This window comes from Ambystoma mexicanum, chromosome 9 (assembly GCF_040938575.1).
Source record: "Ambystoma mexicanum isolate Mex_15411 chromosome 9, UKY_AmexF1_1, whole genome shotgun sequence".
Lineage (NCBI taxonomy): Eukaryota > Metazoa > Chordata > Amphibia > Caudata > Ambystomatidae > Ambystoma > Ambystoma mexicanum.
Window position 1 is genome coordinate 849051362 of NC_090931.1, and position 18502 is coordinate 849069863.

General features: G+C 44.0%; 1 protein-coding gene across 4 annotated transcripts in view; it reads right to left on the reverse strand.

Moving 5' to 3' along the window:
- ERBB4 (erb-b2 receptor tyrosine kinase 4) overlaps positions 1-18502 on the reverse strand; it is a 2687977-nt gene that overhangs the window by 871321 nt on the left and 1798154 nt on the right. The gene's annotated exons all lie outside the window — the stretch shown is intronic.

The following is an 18502-nucleotide window of genomic DNA, read 5'->3' on the forward strand; positions in this document are numbered from 1 at the left end:
ACATGCAGAGTTAAGAATTCCAAAATGGCAGCTGTTTGAAAGCTTGGACTTTACTGCAGGGAAAGACAAGGAAAAAATATTAGAGTGGCCGATCTCTAAGATTGACCCCATCCTGCACTGAGTCTCATAATCACAAACACCTGATGAGAGTTGAGCAATGGCCATCTGCAGGGTTGAGATAATAAATTAATTATTTCATTTTTTATAGTGTAATTCAAACCGGAGATTAATCTCTAGGTGCGAGACCAGGATTCAGACCTGTGTTGCTTTGACATGCCTTACTTCTAAGACAAACACGTTGCCCCTGAGCTATCCTCTCGTTCCTCCCGGGATACACATCTATATAAACTGCAGGTTTTTTTTCGATAATAACAAGGGTTTTGGAGTCCAGGTAGGAGTGATGGAGAGTAGTGGAAGTATAAGAAGAGAAGGCTGTGCTGGAGCACGTAGGTTGGGGAGAGTTTGTCTAGAGAGCAGCAAAGGAGCCTGGAAGTGATAGTGAGCAATTAGGAGGAGAAGACTTAGGAGGAGGTGGTGGAGTTTGGGTATAAGGAAGAGAAGACTATGAAGCAGGTGAATATTGGGGAAAAAGAGGAAAAGACTGAAGATTTGGGAGAGAGACGTGAATATTTTAGAGGAGGGTGAAACGGACAGGGGGAAAACGAATAACAATCAAAGAAATAATGCCACTAGATGGAGAGTAACAGGAGAAGGAGGGAGAAAGTAGAGGGGAAGAAACACCTGGAGAGGAAAAGTGTAGTTTGGTGGAGGAGAGGCGATACATCAAGGTAAGAGAGTCAGTGACTCTGAAGGGGATGGTTGGAGAGACAAAGGAGGAGGAGGAGGATACGTAGACAGGGTGAGGAACAGGCCCTTTTCAATCATGATGGCTAGGGGGTGGAGATACAGGCATGTAGCAGAGGCTCAAGAACAGGTGGCGTTGGTGAGGTCCTGTTAGCCATGAGATTGTTGCCACTGGTTTAGGATTCAGGAGGGAATGGGGTGTAGGGAGCCAAGATCCTAAGGAAAACAGCTAGTAAAAGTAGCCTGGCTGGCTGTGAACCAGCACAGGTGGTCAGGACCTACTTGGAAGTTCAGGGGCTTTGCTAGGTAAACCACAACCCTTCCTCCTGCGATCACCTTGGCCTAAAATTCACACTCATATGATGGGTGATGTGATGGGTCTTCCCAGGAGTTGAGGTCAAGAATCAGAGGAACCGAAGCAGAGTAACGAAAAGTCTAGAAAGGAGTAGGGAACACCCAATCCCTACAACTATGAGTGGCTGAGAAAAAAGTGAAATCCCAGAAAGTGATATGCTGATTGAGTATTATTAATACTAAGACTTTGTGGGGTAGCCATACCAACCCAGAGATGCATACTTGGTTATGCCATGAAGCAACAATGTGTGTTTTCTTTGAAGTAGGCTGCTATTAATGACATCTGACAAGATCCTCTGATGAGAACTCCCATAAGGAAACGGGAAGCCTCTGGCCACAGAGTGCACGAACGAAAAGGAAGTCACCCTTACCTAAGACTATAGCGAGGTACCTGAATTCCCACACACTAGAGCCACCACCCCACAGAGGGTCACCCGCAGTTACAGCAGGGTTCATTAAGGGATCAGTAAAGGACATGTGGGGCACTTTACGTGACTTTATTTGAGCCCAGCATTATCCATTACCCTAACTAAGCATGTATTCCTTTCCTTATCTCTGTATTGGTGTGCTGTTCATCCCACTCAGCTTTGTGACAGGGTACAGGGGAGCATTGTGGGGTCGACATTAGGGAGGAGGTTTAAGAGGGGAGTAATGGAGGTCCTGATCAATGTGATTTTTGTTTAGAAGAAGACTGCAAAGGCATTTTGTATAGATATGAATTTAATGATGGGAATTTGATAAGTGGCACGGTGGGATTGCAGAGGCTGGGACTTTTGCATTTGCAGGAAAGATACAGGGTGTGGCAGTGGGAGAACTCTGTTGGTTTGAGTACCAATGAGCGGGTGCTGGTATAAAAGGGAGAAATTGCGGAAAGCAAGATGTTCAGGAATGCTCTTTTGAAGGTCATCAAAGTTTGGGGAAATGGTTTTGCAGGGGCAATACCGGGTGGTGAGATTGGTGGGTGGTGGTAAGAGAATACAAAGAAAGAGTGGTGGGGCTTCTGCAACAATTCAACACATTTAGCGATGACGATATCTGTGGAGGTGGGCGAGCACAGTGTGGTCCAGAGACGTTTTATATGTGAAGAGCAAAGGGGTCAGGCATTTTTAAATGGAATTAGGGGCAGTTTTGAGGACTTGGAGTCTGGAGGACAGAAACAAAAGTGTGACTGTGAGGATTTTCTGAGTGGAAACATTTGCATTTTTATTTGTATGTATGAGGGGTGATACAAATTGTGAACAGTCACCCTTAGGTGTCTTGGCGCTATAGAGAACTTAGAAGCTGCCCTGTGAGGTCTGCCATTGCCAGAAAGAGGAGAAGACAGCAGCGTTAATGAAACGGTATTATCCAAATTGACCTTTTACAATTAATCTTTTGTCCTAATTGACTTAATTATAGTGGTCCTAATTGACCTTCTGCACAACTGACCTTTATATTATTTTAGTATATTTATATATGTATTGGGTTGGTTTTGGATTATAAATAATATAAGGAGACTGCATGGGGTGTTGCTGGGGGTTTTGAATCTAGTGCCGAGTTGCGGGGGGTATATGTCCTAATTGACCTTTTAAATTAGGTAAATTCTCCTGAGGTCAATTCTCCCGAGGTCAATTGTGAAAAAGGTCAATTAGTATACATCCAATGAAACAAGGAGGTTCAGTCAACAGCCACGAACATCACGTGCTTCCTGAAGGAGGATGCATTGTTATTCGTCCAGAGATCTGGAAGAAGATTGTCCCACAGTCTTGATGAATTAACTGCGAAAGTTCGGCCATCCCATCTGTAGTTTTTAATTTTTGGTGTAGAAGGAATTTAGCCTTGTAATCTGGAATATCTTGGGAATAGAAGATGTGCTGATTTTAATGATAATGCGTCTGTTTATCGCCCATAGACTGTGCAGAAGACATAAGCTTTTAATATCTAAAATTCAGAAGATAGTAAGAATGCATTTACTTTTTTCAATACAATTGGCATATACCGTTATGGCTGGCAGCATCCCCTGAACAACTCAGCTGATGGAGAGCTGGTCTGGCTGCAGTAAGAACACCATCATTTATCACACCTTGGAACACCTGAGTTCTTTTCCTGCACTCCTAAGGATTTGCAGATCATCGCATTTAAAGAAATCTTCTGTAATGGGAAATCCTTGAAATACAACCTTCCACCAACGCCCCCAAGCTATTAAACCCATAAAGAGTCTTATTGTATATTGTTCCAAAGGGTGTCTGGCGTTTTTATGTGGTTAGTTATTTATCTGGCTAATTTGCTTGCTTTCCTTATAGTTTTTGTAACTAAAATATGTCAGATCTTTCAGGTGCAGCAGGAAACAGCGTCACCGTTTGAAACCTACTGCAGAAACAACATCTGTATTAAACAGCAATTTCTATGGACAGGTACTTCCAAGTGGCAAACAATGCATGCTGGTGCTCCAATTATTCCAGACGCAGGGCAGGGATCAAGTCGAGAGACCACGTGGGTGGATGGCATCTGCCCACTTTTTTGAAAGGGCAGGTGCCACCCACCCTGTTTTCATGGGGACACCTCACGTACTAGTACTGGGACGAGGAAGAGGGATGTGGAGTTATTGTTTTTGTGTTGACATTCTTCTAACAAATGCTGTCTTTTGTTGAAGATTTTTAGTTATAAAAGGTGCATACCTTTTATAATTAGCTGGCAATGTAATAATAAAATCTGTTCTCTTGGCAAATGTTTATTTGGTCGGTGCACTTTCTCAGTTGTGAAAGAACATTTGAAAGGAATTTGCCTATTTCTTTTTGGGATCGGTTCATTTACTTTGATGCCACTTCCCTATCCATCTGTCAGAGTCCCCCTTCTTTGTTTTTAGGACTTGAGCCCTACCTATGCACCAGCACTTCCACTGTGGAATTTTCTACTTAGGAAGGGACATTGAGGACCAAAAGGACATTTGCAGGTGTCAGTGTTTTGTTCCCAGGTGTGGCCATGCATGATAATGATGTGTCCATGATATTTTCCATGATTTCCCTCATGGATAATTTACCCATTTGCAGATAATCCAATCCCACCACATCACTGTTTTTATGAATAAGCTTGGGCGAACCAACAAAAAAGGAACCCTCAAATATCCAGTGGTGACCTCCTCCCATCGTGTCTTGCACTCTTTCTTTCTTCAATGCAAAGACGCTTACTCTGCTTGCATGCATGTATTCTTTACATAAAATAAAAACTTCAAAAAATAAAAAAATGGCCCACAAACATTTTGCAGCAATGCAAATGTTGATGGCCATACGTGCCAGTAGCGGGCTACAGGCCTCTGTACTATCCTTCACTTTGCTAAGCACATTGCCTCACTTTTCTTGTCCCATTATCTTGGCCTTGTGGGCCATTTGAGACCGTGGGGTTTTCAATCAATATTCCAGTTTAACAGGAACCCCTCTGTGTCACGGAGCTGTCCCAGATGTGGTGTCCTCTTTCCATCTGGCGAGAGAAGGTGCCGTTGCGCCATCAGAGTGGTGCATGCTTTACCCTCCCTTTGCTGCCTGTTATACTCCATTATCTCTGAACTCTCTGCTGTTTAAGATACAACTTTATGTAATTGTTTGGAGAGTTTGCAACTGTTTACTTCCAGGGCACCTCAGTATGGTCCTGAAGAAGGCAGAGATATTTGTTTGGCCTGCCGAAACGTATTTCCCACCAAGTTAGCAGCATATGTGTCTACAAGTCCCTATAGGTGCATTGGCTCCCCTCAAGAGATACGTAGACCCTGGTTTCAAGGGTTGCCATAAAAAAGCGATAGTGATCCTCTGTTGGTAATATAGATAGAGAATACATGTGGGACCCGGTGGTTGAATTCACCATATGTGTATATAATAGTAATTATATTTTTTTGGTTGAATGCCTGTGTGACTGAAAAGCTCCCACAAACAGAACATTTTCCTTTAAAATGCCACAAAGAGGGCCATTTACTATGAATTACATTGACGTTTTAGCAAGGGTTTGGTTAAGTCTGACATGATCCGGAAATACTAGAGTTAACCTCCAGTGCTAGAAGACTTGAATAATTCCTCATTAACCCTGCCCGTTTGTGTCTAGCGATGAAGTCTCTGCCTGTGCCTGGGGGCAGTAGATCGGGGTCGGGGGGGGGCCGGGTGACAACACCCACGGAGTGATTTTGGGCCGAAGGAGGTACATGGGGTATCCCCCGGGCAGGGCTCGAGTTCTAAAAAAAAGTGGGGGACACTTATGCACGCATTGGGAAGTGACGTCACCTGAAGTAAACAGAACCGAGGAAAAAAATATGCATTGAACTAGTCTTTCCCAAGAGAACGTATTGCTTAATAACACTGCTGGTTAGTTAAAGAAGGTACGGACAGGCATTTTAAAGTTAAGATTCCTTAACAAAACATGTCATTTATAGCGGACTGTCAATATCCTGCTTTCCATAAGTCTTTTATCAGTGATTTATGTGGTATTGTGGTTAAGTTTCTTGCCGCACACCTGTATGAACTGGCTTTGCATCCTAGTCGTGGCATTGGTCACGCTAAGGCAGACGTGCAGCAAAATGATATTTTCTTTGTTTAATCCTCAAATATTAAGGGTGAGCAGCTTCTGTCCTTTCAAAAATAGTGGCTGGGCGGCAGCCATCCGGGTGGTTCCTCGACTTGAGCCCTGCCCCCGGGTCACCCAACAAACTGCCCAGGACCAAGGCCGAGCACTGGCACTTGGCACGAGGAGATTCTGCACCAGCCCTGTGAAGAGATGTCCATGGGGACAATACAGGTCCTGTAGTCTTTTGGACACTGATCGCCATGTGAGGAAACCCACTGAAGTAGGGTAGGACTGCATTGCCACATACAGCAGTAGAACGGTATCACACGCAAGGGGTTGGTAGTTTCAATACCTGCTATATCAATCCCAATGCCATGCCAATCACTAGTCCCAGGTCCACCCTTTCCCACATAGGACTGGCCAAAGGAAGGCGATGTCACCCAGTAAAAGGCATGTGCAGATTAACAGTGGCGTGGGGCCATGGAGTTGTTGAGCAATTGACTGTAGTGGCTGGAGGAGAGGAGGCGGAGGAAAGGAGGGTTCCATATGATTACAACGAAAACAGGAATAACAAACTTTTTTCACTACCCTAAAATAACGAAACATAAAACAAAATTCTTGTTCTTTCTAATTTGCCCCCCCCCAAGTCCGCCCTGTTTGCCTAGACCCATAACCCCCTCCCAACCCGTTATATTCCCTTAGCCCATCCCTGATATATATTTCAAGAAAATCAGTATTTTTGCTATTCTAGGGTCGTTTAAAAAGTTGTTTGTCATTCCTAATTCATTATTATCACTGTATACAGAAAGGAGGAGTAGGAAGAGGAGACCGAGGGAGGATAGAAGTGACTGAGACAAGGTGAAGGAACACAAGTGGGAATGGAGGAGTAGAGGAGAGGACAGCCATCAGAAGGGGGGCAGGATGAGCAGAGATGGGGAACTCAGAGAATCAAATTAGGAATGGGAGGAGGGCACACAAAAAAGCTGGAGAGAGGAGCATCCGAAAGAAGGAAGGTGGGAGGAGATTACGAAAAGGAGCCTGATGGAGCTATTCAGGAGGAAGAGAGACTCCTGAGAAGAAGGGAAGGAGATACAAGAACAAGGTTTGGATGTGACATTGGAAAGAGCAATTTTTGTATTGCTTTTCAAATCTCCTTTAGTGCCTGCCCCTTTCATTGACAGTGAGAGTCAAGGTGACACAGTTCATAGCAGTTACAGTCAACAAAATATAAAATACTCAGTGGTAGAAGTGTACGAAAAGAAGTTTTGGAAATATGGTCCCCGCTGGTCTGCCCCCAATCCCCACAAACCCCATCACCACGCCCCCTCCCACATGCAATCCAAACCCCGAACAAACACACCTGCTGTTCTAGGAAATGTTCAGTGCAATGCATTGAAATGCAAGTTTAAACTTCTTCCACTTTTATTTTAAAAGTAAACCTTTCCAGAACTGTTTCTGTTTAAAATAAAAGTATAGGAACAGCAAATCATTTTTAAAAAGTAGAGGAGCAACACCCCCAACCACTCCCGCCCTCTTCGACCACTGAAACTATTAAGACTACAATATGTGGCCAGATTGGGAACATTTTCTCCATTCATAAGGGCCGACTGCACTCACAGAAGGACATGAATCGGGATACTGTGAGTAGAGAATTCACATGAGATTGTGTTGGAAGATTCCCCAAATTCTGTGGCATCTGCAGGCATTTGTTGCAGTATAGCTCTGTGCATCCTTGATCCACAACAAAGTGTTTCTGGCACTTTCAGACCCTGCCACTGCTTCCACTGCACCTTGTCTTCCCTGTTGAATGCCATATGCAGCAGAAATTGCATTACAGACAAGGGTCTTTCCAGAGTCTGCTTGCATTTTAGAGCCTCTTGTGGAAACGCTCATTCAAAACATAAGTGGTTCATAATTTAATTTGAAGTTTACCCTCTAAAAACGGCTTGAAATGTGTCAAATACATTTACAAGGATGGGCTTGCTAATGCCGATCATTGCCAACTAGCTGTTCCCGGTGTAACATACGCTGTTCTTTCATATCTTAAAAGTCAATATCGGTCAGTAATTCATAGGGTCACATTTGTTCCCCCTTCTTAAATATTGGAATTGTGACCGATCGCTTCCAGTAAGGGGGAGTAGGTTCCTGTGACTTATTAATGGTAATTGAAAAGACAAAACTTATAGGAAACTGTCTTCCTTTTAATTTGAAAGGCATATTTGTATCAGATGGAATGAGATGTATCTGCGGTATAAGAACAGTATCTTACATTAATCCATTGATTACATAGCCCTCTATGATGTTTCATTGTAAATGTGCAATTGTCAACCTTGTTCCATTGCAGAGTCCCTGTGATGGCATAAGATTGTGCAGTAGCATAATTACAGCACCTACTTTCAGTTTTAGCTTGTGAGGAGGCATTTGTCCAACAGCATTTCGCTCTTTAGAGACTGAAACGTTGAGCTGGTAATTAACTGTTCATTGACACTGGAACTGCCATGCCCTGTGTGAAGAGAAGTGGGGTTGGAAAGTAACTTGAAATTATTCCGATAGTTTGCTATAGTGGAAGGTGAAAGTGACCGCGTAGAACCATGCTCATTCGGATTGTTAAAATGATAGCTGTTGTTGAAGTGGAAGGGCACACAGAGGTGCACTTTGCCATGTGGACAGCAGAGGACAACCTAACACTGATAAATTGCATCAGCTGAGTATGGAAACATACCTAAGCATTTTACATATATAGATAGATGTGCCCGCTGGGCTGCAATACTGGGTGCTAAACACAATGCATTTGCAAGTGTCAAGACTTGGCACACATGCATAAAGAGTCCCTCATGCCAAAAGCCAATCCTTACAGCTCTACTTCTCATCTCAAGGACCTATTCTCATTGAGGAGTGGAAAACATGGGAAGTGTAGCACCAGCATTGTTGGGTTAAACATTATATTTGCAATTAGTTCTTAATTTGCTCTGCAATGAAAATTGAGCTAATATACTGTTTCATCCTCTACAGGTGGCCAGGCATGAACACACATCCTTTTGCTGCATAGCAACGCACCTAGTGATGAATGGAATTTCAAAATCTAATAGCGCCTATGAAGACCTCAACTCTATCCTGGCCAGCAATCTTAAAAGCTCCACTCAAGCACTCACCTTCGAAGACTTTAACTTGGGCTACAATGACACGGAAGACCTTCCCGCCAGCACTATAGCCAACACTCTAGCTGAATTAGGCTTCACGCAAAGATGCACGTCACCAACACACTCGAAAGGCAGAACCCTCGACTGGGTGGCTGACCATAACTGCCTAGCGAATATTACAAACATCTCACCTTTAGCCTGGACCGACCACCATCTGATTTCATTCATGCTCTCCACCGATAGACCACCACCTCCGCCGATTACTAAGGCCCCACCCACTCTCACCAGAAACAAGAAAAACATCACAGCAGAAAGACTTATCCCTAATCTACTTCCCACTCTGAACACATTGCCAGATGACCTGAACCCTGAGTCCATGGTCGAAGAATATAACAAGGTTATGGCCTCCGTGATGGACCACATCGCCCCACTCAAACTCTGATCAAGTAAACCTAAAACACACGTTAACAAATGATATACACCATTCCTCAAAAACTTAAGGCAGCAAAAAAGAAGTTGGGAGGCCACTTGGAAAAAAAACCCTTCAGACTCAAACAAACTCAAACTCTCCAAATTAGCAGCATTGTATAAAAAAGAAATCTACCTGGCCAAACGAACCTCATTTGACTCCCGTATATCCCAAGCCAAATCAAACATGAAAGAACTCTTTACAATCCTTAAAAAATAGAAACCCCCATAGCACCCCCTGACACCTCTACCAAAGATAAAAACTGGTGCTCAGACATTCGAAATGCCCTAACTAATAAGATTGTGACTCTTCACAGCAGAATTTCTAGCAAAAGAGCCTCCCTGAATAACACTCCCAACTCTAAAACTCACAACAAACCCATGCATACCAATTTAGCCCGTTTCCAATTCGCCAAAGTCAATATTCTGGAAGTGGAAAAAATCATCCTATCTTTGAAACCGTCCAATTGCCAGGGAGACCTGTGCCCTGCTCAGCTCATCAAAGATGCTGCCCGGGACCTCTCCCCTTTCATCACAAAATTGATCAATGCCTCCTTCACCACTGGATCCATCCCCACTAACTTAAAACAATCCTGGGTACTCCCATTACTGAAAAAACCTACTCTCAACCCTGCCATACCCACCAACTACCGACCCATAACGACCGTTCCTTTTCTCCTAAAAATTCTGGACAAGGTGGCCTATCTTCAAATACAGAAGCACCTGGAAGAACACAACCTCTTAGGATCCAGACAGTCTGGGTTCCGGCCCCAACATGGGACGGAAACCTCTCTCATTGACCTAAAAGCCCAGATTGATTCGCTCAGAGACAATGGGCAAGCTGCCTTACTCCTTCTCCTTGACCTATCTGCAGCTTTCGACCTGGTCGATCATTCTGTTTTATGCTCACATCTCCATACTGCAGCTCACTTCTCAACAGAGGCCATCACATGGATCACATCCTTCCTTAATGGTAGGACCATGAGGGTCTTCTCTCCCACGGCCGGAGCAGACCCCATACCTATCACCTGTGGCATTCCCCAGGGCTCCTGTGTCTCCCCCACACTCTACAACATATTTACCAAGCCCCTTTTCGATGATTTGGATCATCTCGGTATCACCTACACTAATTATGCAGATGATACTCAGATCCTCCTTCCGCTTTCTGGAGATTATGGAAAGGATTTTGCCTTGTTAAATAGGGTGTATATCATCATCCAGGCATGGATGGCCACTCATGGACTATGCCTGAATGATGATAAAACAGAACTCATTATCCTGGGTACCACACTCAATATAAAGAAACTTGGCCCGGCCTACAATTCCTTCACAATTGACGGAAACAACATCAAAGTTGGACAGGAGGTCAAAACACTGGAATTCTACCTAGACTCCAATTTCTCCTTCAAAAGACAAGTGAGCTCCCTTGCATCCTCCACGGCCCACACATGCAAATTATTCCGCGCAGCCAAACCTTTCCTGTCGGACTCTAGTTGCCTGACACTCGCCAGAGCTCTTATTTTGTCTCGCCTTGACTACTGCAATGCCCTTTATATGGGATCTACCAAGGCTACCACTAGCAAATTGCAAACCCTTCAGAACAATGCCTTAAGAGCAGCTTTGGGCATTTCCAGAAGGGAACACACTGACACTCGCCAGAGCTCTTATTTTGTCTCGCCTTGACTACTGCAACGCCCTTTATATGGGATCTACCAAGGCTACCACTAGCAAATTGCAAACCCTTCAGAACAATGCCTTAAGAGCAGCGTTGGGCATTTCCAGAAGGGAACACATTACAAATCTCAGCCAACAGAACAATTGGCTAGCCACCAAAGATAAAATCCTTTTAAAAACGGCATCACTCATTCATAAGTCTTTGAACAATGCCGCCCCAACTTACCTGATCAACAGATTCCACCGACAGTCATCACTAAGACCCACCAGAACCGCACACAGAAACCGTCTATCTGTTCCCCATTACAAACGGGCCACCACAGGGGGCAACAGCTTCCCAGTAAAAGCTGCTTTGTTGTGGAGCTCCCTGCCTCCAAACCTTAGAATTGACATGCCCTACCAGAATTTCCGCTCACTGGTAATCTCATGGCTGAAACGTGAGACCCAATAGACGTTGAAGCGCCTAGCGCCCCTGCACATACTGAAACCACTTGTGCCCTCTTGCTTACCTGCCTGTGTGCCTCCCATTTACCTGTATATAATTACCTGTATACAATGGCCTGCTGGCCTATTACTGATTTGTATATAACACTGGTGTACTTTATTCTTGTATTATGTATATTCTGTGTACTTTAACTAAGTTTTGAATATTCGTGTAAAGGCTATGCCCTGATACCCCCGGGTACGCTCGCGTATTATAAATAATAAAAACAAACAAACAAAACAAACAAGCTTAGATGCTTAAGGCATAGCACCTTTACTATCTATATTTATAAAAGTCATAATTTGTTTGGGGGCATGTCAATGGATTGTTCCTTATACAATTCCACACTGTTTCACCTATCTGCATCACATTTTGCAAAGTTACCTGTTAGGACCCCAGACTTTACTGACTACATGATATTTGGACATCCCACCCCTTTCCACGGATTTCAGAACCTTGACACATGAGACGGTTGCCTTAAATCATCGAAACATCAATGTTTTCGTAGAAGGACCAGTTTCAACGTGAGGAACAAAACTTGTGGTCCTTGTGGGACCTCGAAAACCACGTTTCAAGGCCCTAGGATGCACAGTTTCCGAGATATATGTGCACCACAAAGCACTGCAACGAACTGCACCACGCCAGTGTGAGGCGACAGGTGGGGAAAGAGCACAGAAGGTCCCAGTATGCAGCAGCACACCAGCTTTCACTTCCCCCCAACGCCTGCTCTGGGGTATGTCAGCCAGCCACACACGGCCATTCTCAGTGCAGTTTACTTCAGAGATCAAAACACATCAAGTGATAAGCGAATCAGAACTGCGACCTACAGGATCATTTATTTTCGACAATTGATGATAGTGTTGTCATGTCTGTCCATGGAACCCGTTCAGAGAATGGCTACCTTTTGCTAGTACATTATAAAAACTGTTGGTATAATTGATCACTCAGTAGGACATGGACACTTGACATTCAGCACAAAAGCATTTTGCAACACATGCGCTTGTCTATTTCTCCAACACATTCAGGAGCTCATGTTGCTCCATTATGTAATTTCACAGTGGGGACCTGGTACATTTGCACTCAGGCTTAGCCAGGTCCCCGCCACCACATTTATATAATTTGCAGAGCAGAGTACACACCTATACACCACCCTTTTCCCTGAATATTTGCACTCTGCCGTTCAAATGAGTAAAAACTGCCTGAATGTCTGCAGCATTTACTTTTCATTGTGAACACTGCTTTCCATGCACGCATGTTAAGCAGCATTCACAATTACAATTAAACAATGCCTGACATGCAAGCATGTTGGGCAGTGTATAATTGTAATTGTATCCCTTTCATTCATGTTACTTAACTTTACAAAATGAGCTCCTCGGTATCTTGTGAGTGACTCAGCAGGGTTTTGTGTATTTACCTCTTATGAGGAAAATACAAAATTCACTGCTGAGAACACTCTGTGCATACAACACTGGTGTGACAGAGGGCTGCTGGCCCAAGGCATCACTGTATTTCACAGCTGTACTGGCCAGGTGCCTGTGCACTCCTGATAAGAGCAGCAATGCACAGGCATTCAAGGATGGTGCAAGACTTGTATTGCTCTTCATTCAGCTGGGGCTCCTTCAGAAGGAGGCCATGAGAATCAGGTAGCTGGCATGCTTTGAGAGCCCACTCACATTCTGCTCCCATTTACTGTGTGTATTTATTTTGTACTATTGTCTTTCGTATTGGATTACACTTTGAGTTAAGCTCAGCAGTGACACATGGGACACCAGATAAATGAAGTTCAAAAGCATGGCTTTATTTAATGTGCTGAAGAGAATGGACTGAAAGGACCTAGGAAAAGACCTAAAATGAATAAGGACAACGCTAAAAAAAAAAGCAGTGTCAGGGATGGGACAATACAAAGGTGGCTTTCTCCAGGTGCCCAATACCTCCAAAGATGAGTGACCAAATCATGAAGTGCTTAACCTGGTTTTAAGAGTCCATGTCCCTCCAGGGAGACTATAGTCCACGCATTTTATTTCCAAGAAATAGCTAACAGATCCTTCTGAATCCTAATCTTACTGAGTCCTTAGCCCCGCGGCCACCCTATGGTATAGCACATAATGGTCCAAGGAACCTCCAACAGAAGAGTTCACAAATCCTCCTCTCAAATGTCCAGCCCTCGTCTAACACAGCGAAGCAGGAAAGGTTCCCAGGGAAGACTCCATTAGGGTTACTCAGTGTGTACCCTTCTTCAGTCTACTTATTTTCGCAATGCCTCTTAAGACCTCACCCATGTTTCAGCAGGGGTGGACTGCCCTATAGTGAACTCTGGGGATTTCCCGGTAGGCCTCTCCAGGCAAGGCCTCTTTTGTGTGGTAACCTATTTTATTTCCAGATGTTGCCATAGGAAAAGGATTGGGCTTGATGAACATGTGTAATATGGAGACACTCTTTTGGGTCCCAGTCCACTCCTGGGTTTCAGGATTCTCAGGCGCCACCTCAGCCTCATAGCTTTCCATCACAGGTCTCTCCCAGACCTTTACTTACGATGCATTCACTTTACGTCTCTCCCAGGCCTACACATTCCCGGCACTTGATTTAGGTATCTCCCTGACCAATCTTGCAATGACCTTGGGATTCTCAGCGTACACTTGTATAGCTCTCTCCACAAACGTGTTTCACAGGGTAATGTGGGCAGGTCTCTCCATGGCATGTTTTGCGACATACACTTGGATAGGTCTCTCCAGCACATTGCTTCTCAGATTTCACCTGGTTGGGTCTCTCAGCTACCTGTCTCTCAACACACACTTGGCTGGGTTTCTCCACGGATGCTTAGCTGGCTAGCTTCATGGCCTCAGGTTATCAAGGGTCCTCCAAGAGGCCTCTCCATGACTTCAGAGGATCATGATTCTCTGGCCCCAGCCTACTTCTGCCAGAGTGGCTGCTGTGTGCCCACATGCAGCCTTCTCCCTTTCTGTCAAGGGAGCTCGGGTCTGCACATCCTGCTCCCTCAGTCCTCCCCCTCTCCTGGGTATTGCCTCCTCACTTGTTTCCTTTTGGATCAGTGAGGAATTGTGTTTGCAGGTCTGGGATTGGGCTATTTCCTGGGAGTTGTTTTATTGGCTTTAAATTGGTATTTAAACGTTTAAAAAGAAGTGGTTCATGTTTTTGGATAAGTCAACCTAGAATTGCTGGTCAGATGACATCATGGTTGGGTCAGATCCTATCAAGGCGGAGCTGAGTTTCAGTGCCCTCTCGAATTCAATGTCATGTTCTGCAGCATATTTGTATTGCTCCATGGCTCCATGTGTACAGAGTTGTGACTGGCGGTGATCGGCCTGTCTGTTTGGGAGGTCAGTGCTTGGGGTACTTCTCCTTTGCTTGCTGTTTTACTGTGAACCCTGCAGACCAGTTAGATGATCCCTTCGCCAGGTTGTCGGGTTTCTGGTTTTCCTTGTATAGTGGTTTGAACAATTATTTTCCCCTATTCACGCTTCAAAAACATGTTGCTGTATGTCTAGGATTTACCCTTCATCTAATATTGACTCCAAGCACAGCCCCTTGATATGCGTCTATGGGAAATTAAACTCTGCCAGGATCCTGTCTCGTGTGTTGCGTCCCTCCTGATGGATCCTGGGACTTGGAGTCCTGATCCTGGTGCTGAAGGACAACGGACCAGCTGGCAGTGGTTTAACCTGTTGTCTATGGGGTTAAGGCGGTCCAGGTAAATTACTCTCTCCACACCCTCTGGAACTCGTCTTGGGTAGTGTCCAGTCCAGCCCCGTCCTCTGAGACTCACTCCCTCATAGAAATGGATGGTGAGTTCATGGAACACACCACACTACACTGCTCAATGATATGTATTTTTGGTTTTAACTATCAGGTGGTATTGTCAATACTCCAAAGTTATTGGCATTGAAAGAACATAAAGTAGCGAGATTGGATGTGAGGAGGCACAGCCAGCCAGTGGGTGTGTTTGCACCTGATTATTCATCACCCATGACCAGGCTATCCCCAGTGGCTATTCCCACCACCACCTGCAACAACACACACTTCCAACAACACACACTGCTGGGATATCTTTGAGCTTGGTGTTTCTAAGGGCATGCCATTATTATTTACTAAGCAGTCTCCTGAAACTTTATGACTCAAGCTCCTGGAGTAATGCAACCACGATAACCAAGTGTTCCTTCAGTTACCTGATTTGTATAAAATAAGTGTGCCCTTGTTCTTCGGTTCTGTTTAGTGAATTTCTGTTAAAATCGAGTATTGCCAAGCCAACAGTTTTGACTCTAGTGTGAGCATTAGATAGGCACTGCCTGCAAGACCAAGAGCCTACTCCCAGGTGCTACGTGCTCACTAGCTGGTAATGAGAACCATTCGCATTATTTTCCTTGTGTTATTCAAAACATAGTAACCACAATACTAAATGGTGTGATTGCTCCTCAGTCTTGCAGACAGTTATTCTCACCAGTTGTGCCACATTGGGTTGACTATGTTGCTTCTTCATTCTGATTAATATTGATTAACACAAAGCTATCTTCAGGTGGTGACCACGCCATCATAACATTAGATAGGCACTACTTAAATGCGCCCAGCTATTCACACCATTAGCCCGATAATATCATTAGTACCTGGAAAGGCGTATCCCGTGCCCAACACAAAAGCCTTTGCCAATGCTTGTTTAGGAAAGAGTCATGACTACTGAGAGAAGAAGACTGCCCAGAGGGGTTTAGGGAACACGCAGTGCAAGGTTAATGTTTCAGACAATGGACCTGTGGAATGGGGTGGGGCTGTGGTGGCCATAACACCGAGATTGTTATCTTGGATGCCTCACGCTTCTTTTTGCCCACTCAGCCATAACACATTTGTTTCATTTTTCACAGTTTTGTCTGCCATGCGTCATTCCATGTGCTCAAATGCTTTGGATTTGGTCGCCTGTCAGACGTTCATATCGATATGATCTCTATTACGCCAGTCACGCTGTTCAGCACAGGCTGCAATCGCATACTTCACCGTAGGGAGCCAACGAGTTCAAAGACAGACAAAGGTACAATGCAAGCCTCAGATCTGGCCTCCCACGTGACCGACGGGAGAGGACGGATCATCCAGTAAATGACTCCGTAGAGGACAATTTCTAATCGCGTTCAGCAACCAAAATGCTCAAACATGGACCACGCAGGCCCACTTTAATCCATGTGGGAGATAATGGTCTTAATTCCCAGAACGTTTTCCAATGGGGTTTTGCCATTACAAAACGCTTCTGTGAATTAGGCCCATTGTACTTTTATAGTAAATGTATGACAATTATGTTGACAGGCAGATGAATACGTCATTCATAGATACTGCCTCTCTACCACCCCGATATTGCACAGGTGATAAACGTTATTCAATAAGGTGACCACACAGCGCTTATCCCAGGCGAGAAAAGCAAGTAATTGATCAAATGTAACTAAATATGGCAAGAAAAAACAAATTCACAGTGAGATAACACATGCACATGCTATAGAGATGAAGCAAATATGCACTCACTATAAAGAAACACTATCACAAGGTCAAATGTGCATTCACACAATGTATGTAGGGCACTTTGAAACACAATTCTTGCTGTATAAGTGCCTTACAAATGCCCAATAAAATAAAAAACTTAAAATAAAAATGCATACACAAAGAATATTGATTGCATCCATTTAGACATGAAGAATATTAACATAAGCAATGTATAAGCCGAATGCAATATAAACTGCACACGTATATAACTCACTAACATAGAAATGCGATAGTAATGGGCAGCCATCTTTTCAAAAATGGAAGCTGCAGCAAACATTTAAGTGAATGGAAGTCCTGGAGACTCTATGAAAATTCAAACTGCTCAATTCACTGAAATACAGACCCGTGCAAGGCACAGACAGTAGTTACGCATCCCAAGCCAAGGTTACTGAGAACGTAGGAAGGGTTTGGATGGCTCAGAGAGAACACAAGATAATACGTCCTAAGGCATAAACCATATTTCCCTAAGAGTAAAGAAAAAACAGTCTTTGAAGGTCACATGCAGCGTAATTATAATCTAAAATCTTCATAGGGAACGGACCAAGAAAGTGCCAAATGGTCAAAAAATGTATAACACTCACACTTATATTATCTAACTACAAAGAAGTCGCTCTGGTTTATGGCCTAGGAATAAGGGATAGTATTTTTTTTTATTGAAAGGAAAGCAGTTTGCAGACCTCTCTCCCCCTACTCCCATTTGCTCATGTGTTGAAGACCTGTCAATTGCTAGAGGGTGGTCAGTATAATGCCAACCAATCAGGACCCTCAGTGATTGGCCGCCAAGTACATGTTACATTGACCCATCATATACTGTAGAGATTACCTGTGTTTGACTAGTATCAATTTAGAGGTGGTCTCAGCTGGAGCTGTAGAGAAGCAGATCTACACGTCCTCCACAGAGCCTGCCCCCTCACATCCATCATATTGGAAGAACAGCAAAAAAGCACTGAGCAAGGCACCTGGTACCATACCAATACCGTATCAAAGATATGAAAGACATTATGTGCTCAGATAACCCTATCAAATGTACCCTCAAACTGAGATGGTTGAACAAAGGCTGCAGACCAATGAACATAGAACTGCTATAAGTAAAGTCTGGCAGGTGTAAAACGACTTCATGAAGAGAAGACACAAGGACACATTGAAACAATAGACAAATACTTAAAGAATTAATCTGTGACTAAAGGAACAACGTAAATGAACGTGTGAAGAAGAAGAAACCATATACACTGAGAAGATAAGAAGACATGCAGTAGATGCATATACGCAGAAACGCAAGGTAGATGAGACATATAGAAACTTGCTGCAGTAGAAAATATAACATGGGTAAAGCAGCCATGAAGAGAAAATGGGTGTCAGTTTCGTATAACAGCAAGCTAAAAACTCCAAGGAGAGAGAAAAATGCAGCAGAGCTGACAGGCACTGAAATACATAATTGTGCAAGAACAAATAATATTTGTTTGGCTAAGGATCAAGGATGCCACTGCAAGAAGCCACTACAATGTACAAAAGGGGT